Source organism: Schistocerca piceifrons, unplaced genomic scaffold (genome assembly GCF_021461385.2).
Source record: "Schistocerca piceifrons isolate TAMUIC-IGC-003096 unplaced genomic scaffold, iqSchPice1.1 HiC_scaffold_2508, whole genome shotgun sequence".
NCBI lineage: Eukaryota > Metazoa > Arthropoda > Insecta > Orthoptera > Acrididae > Schistocerca > Schistocerca piceifrons.
In genome coordinates this window covers 525,475-537,722 of record NW_025728453.1, presented here as the reverse complement: position 1 = coordinate 537,722, position 12,248 = coordinate 525,475, and positions in this window count along the sequence as shown.

The following is a 12,248-nucleotide window of genomic DNA, read 5'->3' as shown; positions in this document are numbered from 1 at the left end:
CTAGTGTGTGGTTGCAACATTACGGTCCCATTGAGTACATTTTTGGAGAGAGGGACATCAGTTGCACCACAGGGCGGGAGGAGGGTGCGTAGCACAATACATTTTCTTTCTTCGGTAAGCATTTTTTGTGTTTGATACTTTTGGAATTTTGGTTTCTCATGATGATTTTAAAATGACCTTTTTCATGTTTGAAATGTACTAACTCGTTTTTTCTTCACAGCAGGTCAACTAGTGTGTGGTTGCAACATTACGGTCCCATTGAGTACATTTTTGGAGAGAGGGACATCAGTTGCACCACAGGGCGGGAGGAGGGTGCGTAGCACAATACATTTTCTTTCTTCGGTAAGCATTTTTTGTGTTTGATACTTTTGGAATTTTGGTTTTTCATTATGATTTTAAAATGACCGTCTTCATGTTTGAAATGTACTAACTCGTTTTTTCCTCACAGCAGGTCAACTTGTGTGCGGTTGCGACATTACGGTCCCATTGAGTACATTTTTGGAGAGAGGGGCATCAGTTGCACCACTGGGCGGGAGGAGGGTGCGTAGCACAAACATTTTCTTTCTTCGGTAAGCATTTTTTGTGTTTGATACTTTTGGAATTTTGGTTTTTCATGATGATTTTAAAATGACCTTTTTCATGTTTGAAATGTACTAACTCGTTTTTTCTTCACAGCAGGTCAACTAGTGTGTGGTTGCAACATTACGGTCCCATTGAGTACATTTTTGGAGAGAGGGACATCAGTTGCACCACTTGTCGGGAGGAGGGTGCGTAGCACAATACATTTTCTTTCTTCGGTAAGCATTTTTTGTGTTTGATACTTTTGGAATTTTGGTTTTTCATGATGATTTTAAAATGACCTTTTTCATGTTTGACATGTACTTACTCGTTTTTTCTTCACAGCAGGTCAACTAGTGTGTGGTTGCAACATTACGGTCCCATTGAGTACATTTTTGGAGAGAGGGACATCAGTTGCACCACAGGGCGGGAGGAGGGTGCGTAGCACAATACATTTTCTTTCTTCGGTAAGCATTTTTTGTGTTTGATACTTTTGGAATTTTGGTTTTTCATGATGATTTTAAAATGACTTTTCATGTTTGAAATGTACTAACTCGTTTTTTCTTCACAGCAGGTCAACTAGTGTGTGGTTGCAACTTTACGGTCCCATTGAGTACATTTTTGGAGAGAGGGACATCAGTTGCACCACAGGGCGGGAGGAGGGTGCGTAGCACAATACATTTTCTTTCTTCGGTAAGCATTTTTTATGTTCGATACTTTTGGAATTTTGGTTTTTCATGATGATTTTAAAATGACCTTTTTCATGTTTGAAATGTACGAACTCGTTTTTTCTTCACAGCAGGTCAACTAGTGTGTGGTTGCAACATTACGGTCCCATTGAGTACATTTTTGGAGAGAGGGACATCAGTTGCACCACAGGGCGGGAGGAGGGTGCCTAGCACCATACATTTTCTTTCTTCAGTAAGCATTTCTTGTGTTTGATACTTTTGGAATTTTGGTTTTTCATGATGATTTTCAAATGACCTTTTTCATGTTTGAAATGTACTAACTCGTTTTTTCTTCACAGCAGGTCAACTTGTGTGTGGTTGCAACATTACGGTCCCATTGAGTTCATTTTTGGAGAGAGGGACATCAGTTGCACCATAGGGCGGGAGGAGGGTGCCTAGCACAATACATTTTCTTTCTTCGGTAAGCATTTTTTGTGTTTGATACTTTTGGAATTTTGGTTTTTCATGATGATTTTAAAATGACCTTCTTCATGTTTGAAATGTACTAACTCGTTTTTTCCTCACAGCAGGTCAACTTGTGTGTGGTTGCAACATTACGGTCCCATTGAGTACATTTTTGGAGAGAGGGACATCAGTTGCACCACAGGGCGGGAGGAGGGTGCGTAGCACAATACATTTTCTTTCTTCGGTAAGCATTTTTTGTGTTTGATACTTTTGGAAATTTGGTCTTTCATGATGATTTTAAAATGACCTTTTTCATGTTTGAAATGTACTAACTAGTTTTTTCTTCACAGCAGGTCAACTAGTGTGTGGTTGCAACATTACGGTCCCATTGAGTACCTATTTGGAGAGAGGGACATCTGTTGCACCACAGGGCGGGCGTGGGTGCCTAGCACAATACATTTCCTTTCTTCAGTAAGCATTTTTTGTGTTTGATACTTTTGGAATTTTGGTTTTTCATGATGATTTTAAAATGACCTTTTTCACTTTTGAAATGTACTAAATCGTTTTTTCCTAACAGCAGGTCAACTAGTGGGAGGTTGCAACATTACGGGCCCATTGAGGTCATTTTTGGAGAGAGGGACATCAGTTGCACCACAGGGCGGGAGGTGGGTGCGTAGCACAATACATTTTCTTTCTTCGGTACGAATTTTTTGTGTTTGATACTTTTGGAATTTTGGTTTTTCATGATGATTTTAAAATGACCTTTTTCACTTTTGAAATGTACTAAATCGTTTTTTCCTAACAGCAGGTCAACTAGTGGGAGGTTGCAACATTACGGTCCCATTGAGTTCATTTTTGGAGAGAGGGACATCAGTTGCACCACAGGGCGGGAGGAGGGTGCGTAGCACAATACATTTTCTTTCTTCGGTACGCATTTTTTGTGTTTGATACTTTTGGAATTTTGGTTTTTCATGATGATTTTAAAATGACCTTTTTCACGTTTGAAATGTACAAAATCGTTTTTTCCTAACAGCAGGTCGACTAGTGGGAGGTTGCAACATTACGGTCCCATTGAGTTCATTTTTGGAGAGAGGGACATCAGTTGCACCACAGGGTGGGAGGAGGGTGCGTAGCACAATACATTTTCTTTCTTCGGTAAGCATTTTTGTGTTTGATACTTTTGGAATTTTGGTTTTTCATGATGATTTTAAAATGTCCGTCTTCATGTTTGAAATGTACTAACTCGTTTTTTCTTCACAGCAGGTGAACTAGTGTGTGGTTGCAACATTGCGGTCCCATTGAGTACATTTTTGGAGAGAGGGACATCAGTTGCACCACAGGGTGGGAGGAGGGTGCCTAGCACAATACATTTTCTTTCTTCGGTAAGCATTTTTTGTGTTTGATACTTTTGGAATTTTGGTTTTTCATGATGATTTTAAAATTACCTTTTTTACATTTGAAATGTACTAAATCGTTTTTTCCTAACAGCAGGTCAACTAGTGGGAGGTTGCAACATTACGGTCCCATTGAGTTCATTTTTGGAGAGAAAGACATCAGTTGCACCACAGGGCGGGAGGAGGGTGCTTAGCACAATACATTTTCTTTCTTTGGTAAGCATTTTTTGTGTTTGATACTCTTGGAATTTTGGTTTTTCATGATGATTTTAAAATGACCTTTTTCATGTTTGAAATGTACTAACTCGTTTTTTCTTCACAGCAGGTCAACTAGTGTGTGGTTGCAACATTATGGTCCCATTGAGTACATTTTTGGAGAGAGGAACATCTGTTGCACCACAGGGTGGGAGGAGGGTGCCTAGCACAATACATTTTCTTTCTTTGGTAAGCATTTTTTGTGTTTGATACTTTTGGAATTTTGGTTTTTCATGATGATTTTAAAATGACCTTCTTCATGTTTGAAATGTACTAACTCGTTTTTTCTTCACAGCAGGTCAACTAGTGTGTGGTTGCAACATTACGGTCCCATTGAGTTGATTTTTGGAGAGAGGGGCATCAGTTGCACCACAGTGCGGGAGGAGGGTGCCTAGCACAATACATTTTCTTTCTTCGGTAAGAATTTTTTGTGTTTGATACTTTTGGAATTTTCGTTTTTCATGATGATTTTAAAATGACCGTCTTCATGTTTGAAATGTACTAACTCGTTTTTTCCTCACAGCAGGTCAACTTGTGTGTGGTTGCAACATTACGGTACCATTGAGTTGATTTTTGGAGAGAGGGGCATCAGTTGCACCACAGTGCGGGAGGAGGGTGCCTAGCACAATACATTTTCTTTCTTCGGTAAGCATTTTTTGTGTTTGATACTTTTGGAATTTTGGTTTTTCATGATGATTTTAAAATGACCGTCTTCATGTTTGAAATGTACTAACTCGTTTTTTCATCACAGCAGGTCAACTTGTGTGTGGTTGCAACATTATGGTCCCATTGAGTTCATTTTTGGAGAGAGGGACATCAGTTGTACCACAGGGTGGGAGGAGGGTGCCTAGCACAATACATTTTCTTTCTTTGGTAAGCATTTTTTGTGTTTGATACTTTTGGAATTTTGGTTTTTCATGATGATTTTAAAATGACCTTCTTCATGTTTGAAATGTACTAACTCGTTTTTTCTTCACAGCAGGTCAACTAGTGTGTGGTTGCAACATTACGGTCCCATTGAGTTCATTTCTGGAGAGAGGGGCATCAGTTGAACCACAGTGCGGGAGGAGGGTGCCTAGCACAATACATTTTCTTTCTTCGGTAAGCATTTTTTGTGTTTGATACTTTTGGAATTTTGGTTTTTCATGATGATTTTAAAATGACCGTCTTCATGTTTGAAATGTACTAACTCGTTATTTCCTCACAGCAGGTCAACTTGTGTGTGGTTGCAACATTACGGTCCCATTGATTTCATTTTTGGAGAGAGGGACATCATTTGCACCACAGGGCGGGAGGAGGGTGCGTAGCACAATACATTTTCTTTCTTCGGTAAGCATTTTTTGTGTTTGATACTTTTGGAATTTTGGTTTTTCATGATGATTTTAGAATGACCGTCTTCGTGTTTGAAATGTACTAACTCGTTTTTTCCTCACAGCAGGTCAAGTTGTGTGTGGTTGCAACATTACGGTCCCATTGAGTTCATTTTTGGAGAGAGGGACATCAATTGCACCACAGGGCGGGAGGAGGGTGCGGAGCACAATACATTTTCTTTCTTTGGTAAGCATTTTTTGTGTTTGATACTTTTGGAATTTTGGTTTTTCATGATGATTTTAAAATGACCTTTTTCATGTTTGAAATGTACTAACTCGTTTTTTCTTCACAGCAGGTCAACTAGTGTGTGGTTGCAACATTACGGTCCCATTGAGTTCATTTTTGGAGAGAGGGACATCAGATGCACCAGAGGGTGGGAGGAGGGTGCCTAGCACAATACATTTTCTTTCTTCGGTAAGCATTTTTTGTGTTTGATACTTTTGGAATTTTGGTTTTTCATGATGATTTTAAAATGGCCTTTTTCATGTTTGAAATGTACTAACTCGTTTTTTCCTCACAGCAGGTCAACTTGTGTGTGGTTGCAACATTACAGTCCCATTGAGTTCATTTTTGGAGAGAGGGACATCAGTTGCACCACAGGGAGGGAGGAGGGTGCGTAGCACAATACATTTTCTTTCTTTGGTAAGCATTTTTTGTGTTTGATACTTTTGGAATTTTGGTTTTTCATGATGATTTTAAAATGACCTTTATCATGTTTGAAATGTACTAACTCGTTTTTTCTTCACAGCAGGTCAACTAGTGTGTGGTTGCAACATTACGGTCCCATTGAGTTCATTTTTGGAGAGAGGGACATCAGTTGCACCACAGGGTGGGAGGAGGGTGCGTAGCACAATACATTTTCTTTCTTCGGTAAGCATTTTTTGTGTTTGATACTTTTGGAAGTTTGGTTTTTCATGATGATTTTAAAATGACCGTCTTCATGTTTGAAATGTACTAACTCGTTTTTTCCTCACAGCAGGTCAACTTGTGTGCGGTTGCAACATTACGGTCCCATTGAGTACATTTTTGGAGAGAGAGACATCAGTTGCACCACAGGGCGGGAGGAGGGTGCGTAGCACAATACATTTTCTTTCTTCGGTAAGCATTTTTTGTGTCTGATACTTTTGGAATTTTGGTTTTTCATGATGATTTTAAAATGACCTCTTTCATGTTTGAAATGTACTAACTCGTTTTTTCTTCACAGCAGGTCAACTAGTATGTGGTTGCAACATTATTTTCCCATTGAGTTCATTTTTGGAGAGAGGGGCATCAGTTGCACCACAGTGCGGGAGGAGGGTGCCTCGCACAATACATTTTCTTTCTTCGGTAAGCATTTTTTGTGTTTGATACTTTTGGAAATTTGGTTTTTCATGATGATTTTAAAATGACCGTCTTCATGTTTGAAATGTACTAACTCGTTTTTTCCTCACAGCAGGTCAACTTGTGTGTGGTTGCATCATTACGGTCCCATTGAGTACATTTTTGGAGAGAGAGACATCAGTTGCACCACAGGGCGGGAGGAGGGTGCGTAGCACAATACATTTTCTTTCTTCGGTAAGCATTTTTTGTGTTTGATACTTTAGGAATTTTGGTTTTTCTTGATGATTTTAAAATGACCTTCTTCATTTTGAAATGTACTAACTCGTTTTTTCCTCACAGCAGGTCAACTTGTGTGCGGTTGCAACATTACGGTCCCATTGAGTTGATTTTTGGAGAGAGGGGCATCAGTTGCACCACAGTGCGGGAGGAGGGTGCCTAGCACAATACATTTTCTTTCTTCGGTAAGCATTTTTTGTGTTTGATACTTTTGGAATTTTGGTTTTTCATGATGATTTTAGAATGACCGTCTTCATGTTTGAAATGTACTAACTCGTTTTTTCCTCACAGCAGGTCAACTTGTGTGTGGTTGCAACATTACGGTCCCATTGAGTTCATTTTTGGAGAGAGGGACATCAATTGCACCACAGGGCGGGAGGAGGGTGCGTAGCACAATACATTTTCTTTCTTTGGTAAGCATTTTTTGTGTTTGATACTTTTGGAATTTTGGTTTTTCATGATGATTTTAAAATGACCTTTTTCATGTTTGAAATGTACTAACTCGTTTTTTCTTCACAGCAGGTCAACTAGTGTGTGGTTGCAACATTACGGTCCCATTGAGTTCATTTTTGGAGAGAGGGACATCAGTTGCACCACAGGGTGGGGGGAGGGTGCGTAGCACAATACATTTTCTTTCTTCGGTAAGCATTTTTTGTGTTTGATACTTTTGGAATTTTGGTTTTTCATGATGATTTTAAAATGACCTCTTTCATGTTTGAAATGTACTAACTCGTTTTTTCTTCACAGCAGGTCAACTAGTGTGTGGTTGCAACATTATTTTCCCATTGAGTTCATTTTTGGAGAGAGGGGCATCAGTTGCACCACAGTGCGGGAGGAGGGTGCCTAGCACAATACATTTTCTTTCTTCGGTAAGCATTTTTTGTGTTTGATACTTTTGGAAATTTGGTTTTTCATGATGATATTAAAATGACCGTCTTCATGTTTGACATGTACTAACTCGTTTTTTCCTCACAGCAGGTCAACTTGTGTGTGGTTGCATCATTACGGTCCCATTGAGTACATTTTTGGAGAGAGAGACATCAGTTGCACCACAGGGCGGGAGGAGGGTGCATAGCACAATACATTTTCTTTCTTCGGTAAGCATTTTTTGTGTTTGATACTTTAGGAATTTTGGTTTTTCATGATGATTTTAAAATGACCTTCTTCATGTTTGAAATGTACTAACTCGTTTTTTCCTCACAGCAGGTCAACTTGTGTGCGGTTGCAACATTACGGTCCCATTGAGTACATTTTTGGAGAGGGAGACATCAGTTGCACCACAGGGCGGGAGAAGGGTGCGTAGCACAATACATTTTCTTTCTTCGGTAAGCATTTTTTGTGTTTGATACTTTTGGAATTTTGGTTTTTCATGATGATTTTAAAATGACCTTTTTCATGTTTGAAATGTACTAACTCGTATTTTCTTCACAGCAGGTCAACTAGTGTGTGGTTGCAACATTACGGACCCATTGAGTACATTTTTGGAGAGAGGGACATCAGTTGCACCACAGGGCGGGAGGAGGGTGCGTAGCACAATACATTTTCTTTCTTCGGTAAGCATTTTTTGTGTTTGATACTTTTGGAATTTTGGTTTTTAATGATGATTTTAAAATGACCTTTTTCATGTTTGAAATGTACTAACTCGTTTTTACTTCACAGCAGGTCAACTAGTGTGTGGTTGCAACATTACGGTCCCATTGAGTACATTTTTGGAGAGAGGGACATCAGTTGCACCACAGGGCGGGAGGAGGGTGCGTAGCACAATACATTTTCTTTCTTCGGTAAGCATTTTTTGTGTTTGATACTTTTGGAATTTTGGTTTTTCATTATGATTTTAAAATGACCGTCTTCATGATTGAAATGTACTAACTCGTTTTTTCCTCACAGCAGGTCAACTTGTGTGCGGTTGCAACATTACGGTCCCATTGAGTACATTTTTGGAGAGAGGGACATCAGTTGCACCACTGGGCGGGAGGAGGGTGCGTAGCACAAACATTTTCTTTCTTCGGTAAGCATTTTTTGTGTTTGATACTTTTGGAATTTTGGTTTTTCATGATGATTTTAAAATGACCTTTTTCATGTTTGAAATGTACTAACTCGTTTTTTCTTCACAGCAGGTCAACTAGTGTGTGGTTGCAACATTACGGTCCCATTGAGTACATTTTTGGAGAGAGGGACATCAGTTGCACCACTGGGCGGGAGGAGGGTGCGTAGCACAATACATTTTCTTTCTTCGGTAAGCATTTTTTGTGTTTGATACTTTTGGACTTTTGGTTTTTCATGATGATTTTAAAATGACCTTTTTCATGTTTGAAATGTACTTACTCGTTTTTTCTTCACAGCAGGTCAACTAGTGTGTGGTTGCAACATTACGGTCCCTTTGAGTACATTTTTGGAGAGAGGGACATCAGTTGCACCACAGGGCGGGAGGAGGGTGCGTAGCACAATACATTTTCTTTCTTCGGTAAGCAATTTTTGTGTTTGATACTTTTGGAATTTTGGTTTTTCATGATGATTTTAAAATGACCTTTTTCATGTTTGAAATGTACTAACTCGTTTTTTCTTCACAGCAGGTCAACTAGTGTGTGGTTGCAACTTTACGGTCCCATTGAGTACATTTTTGGAGAGAGGGACATCAGTTGCACCACAGGGCGGGAGGAGGGTGCCTAGCACAATACATTTTCTTTCTTCAGTAAGCATTTCTTGTGTTTGATACTTTTGGAATTTTGGTTTTTCATGATGATTTTAAAATGACCTTTTTCATGTTTGAAATGTACCAACTCGTTTTTTCTTCACAGCAGGTCAACTAGTGTGTGGTTGCAACATTACGGTCCCATTGAGTTCATTTTTGGAGAGAGGGACATCAGTTGCACCACAGGGCGGGAGGAGGGTGCATAGCACAATACATTTTCTTTCTTCGGTAAGCATTTTTTGTGTTTGATACTTTTGGAATTTTGGTTTTTCATGATGATTTTAAAATGACCTTCCTCATGTTTGAAATGTACTAACTCGTTTTTTCCTCACAGCAGGTCAACTTGTGTGTGGTTGCAACATTACGGTCCCATTGAGTACATTTTTGGAGAGAGGGACATCAGTTGCACCACAGGGCGGGAGGAGGGTGCGTAGCACAATACATTTTCTTTCTTCTGTAAGCATTTTTTGTGTTTGATACTTTTGGAAATTTGGTTTTTCATGATGATTTTAAAATGACCTTTTTCATGTTTGAAATGTACTAACTCGTTTTTTCTTCACAGCAGGTCAACTAGTGTGTGGTTGCAACATTACGGTCCCATTGAGTACATTTTTGGAGAGAGGGACATCTGTTACACCACAGGGCGGGCGTCGGTGCCTAGCACAATACATTTCCTTTCTTCAGTAAGCATTTTTTGTGTTTGATACTTTTGGAATTTTGGTTTTTCATGATGATTTTAAAATGACCGTCTTTATGTTTGAAATGTACTAAATCGTTTTTTCCTCACAGCAGGTCAATTTGTGTGTGGTTGCAACATTACGGTCCCATTGAGTACATTTTTGGAGAGAGGGACATCAGTTGCACCACAGGTCAGGAGGTGGGTGCGTAGCACAATACATTTTCTTTCTGCGGTAAGCATTATTTGTGTTTGATACTTTTGGAATTTTTGTTTTTCATGATGATTTTAAAATGACCTTCTTCATGTTTGAAATGTACTAACTCGTTTTTTCTTCACAGCAGGTAAACTAGTGTGTGTTTGCAACATTACGGTCCCATTGAGTACATTTTTGGAGAGAGGGACATCAGTTGCACCACAGGGCGGGAGGAGGGTGCGTAGCACAATACATTTTCTTTCTTCGGTAAGCATTTTTTGTGTTTGATACTTTTGGAATTTTGGTTTTTCATGATGATTTTAAAATGACCTTTTTCATGTTTGAAATGTACTAACTCGTTTTTTCTTCACAGCAGGTCAACTAGTGTGTGGTTGCAACATTACGGTCCCATTGAGTTCATTTTTGGAGAGAGGGACATCAGTTGCACCACAGGGCGGGAGGTGGGTGCCTAGCACAATACATTTTCTTTCTTCAGTAAGCATTTTTTGTGTTTGATACTTTTGGAATTTTGGTTTTTCATGATGATTTTAAAATGACCTTTTTCATGTTTGAAATGTACTAACTCGTTTTTTCTTCACAGCAGGTCAACTAGTGTGTGGTTGCAACATTACGGTCCCATTGAGTACATTTTTGGAGAGAGGGACATCAGTTGCACCACAGGGCGGGAGGAGGGTGCGTAGCACAATACAATTTCTTTCTTCGGTAAGCATTTTTTGTGTTTGATACTTTTGGAATTTTGGTTTTTTATGATGATTTTAAAATGACCGTCTTCATGTTTGAAATGTACTAACTCGTTTTTTCCTCACAGCAGGTCAACTTGTGTGCGGTTGCAACATTACGGTCCCATTGAGTACATTTTTGGAGTGAGGGACATCAGTTGCACCACTGGGCGGGAGGAGGGTGCGTAGCACAAACATTTTCTTTCTTCGGTAAGCATTTTTTGTGTTTGATACTTTGGAATTTTGGTTTTTCATGATGATTTTAAAATGACCTTTTTCATGTTTGAAATGTACTAACTCGATTTTTCTTCACAGCAGGTCAACTAGTGTGTGGTTGCAACATTACGGTCCCATTGAGTACATTTTTGGAGAGAGGGACATCAGTTCCACCACTGGGCGGGAGGAGGGTGCCTAGCACAATACATTTTCTTTCTTCGGTAAGCATTTTTTGTGTTTGATACTTTTGGAATTTTGGTTTTTCATGATGATTTTAAAATGACCTTTTTCATGTTTGAAATGTACTTACTCGTTTTTTCTTCACAGCAGGTCAACTAGTGTGTGGTTGCAACATTACGGTCCCATTGAGTACATTTTTGGAGAGAGGGACATCAGTTGCACCACAGGGCGGGTGGAGGGTGCGTAGCACAATACATTTTCTTTCTTCGGTAAGCATTTTTTGTGTTTGATACTTTTGGAATTTTGGTTTTTCATGATGATTTTAAAATGACCTTTTTCATGTTTGAAATGTACTAACTCGTTTTTTCTTCACAGCAGGTCAACTAGTGTGTGGTTGCAACTTTACGGTCCCATTGAGTACATTTTTGGAGAGAGGGACATCAGTTGCACCACAGGGCGGGAGGAGGGTGCGTAGCACAATACAATTTCTTTCTTCGGTAAGCATTTTTTGTGCTTGATACTTTTGGAATTTTGGTTTTTCATGATGATTTTAAAATGACCTTTTTCATGTTTGAAATGTACTAACTCGTTTTTTCTTCACAGCAGGTCAACTAGTGTGTGGTTGCAACATTACGGTCCCATTGAGTACATTTTTGGAGAGAGGGACATCAGTTGCACCACAGGGCGGTAGGAGGGTGCCTAGCACAATACATTTTCTTTCTTCAGTAAGCATTTTTTGTGTTTGATACTTTTGGAATTTTGGTTTTTCATGATGTTTTTAAAATGACCTTTTTCATGTTTGAAATGTACTAACTCGTTTTTTCTTCACAGCAGGTCAACTTGTGTGTGGTTGCTACATTACGGTCCCATTGAGTTCATTTTTGGAGAGAGGGACATCAGTTGCACCACAGGGCGGGAGGAGGGTGCCTAGCACAATACATTTTCTTTCTTCGGTAAGCATTTTTTGTGTTTGATACTTTTGGAATTTTGGTTTTTCATGATGATTTTAAAATGACCTTCTTCATGTTTGAAATGTACTAACTCGTTTTTTCTTCACAGCAGGTCAACTAGTGTGTGGTTGCAACATTACGGTCCCATTGAGTACATTTTTGGAGAGAGGGACATCAGTTGCACCACAGGGCGGGAGGAGGGTGCGTAGCACAATACATTTTCTTTCTTCGGTAAGCATTTTTTGTGTTTGATACTTTTGGAAATTTGGTTTTTCATGATGATTTTAAAAT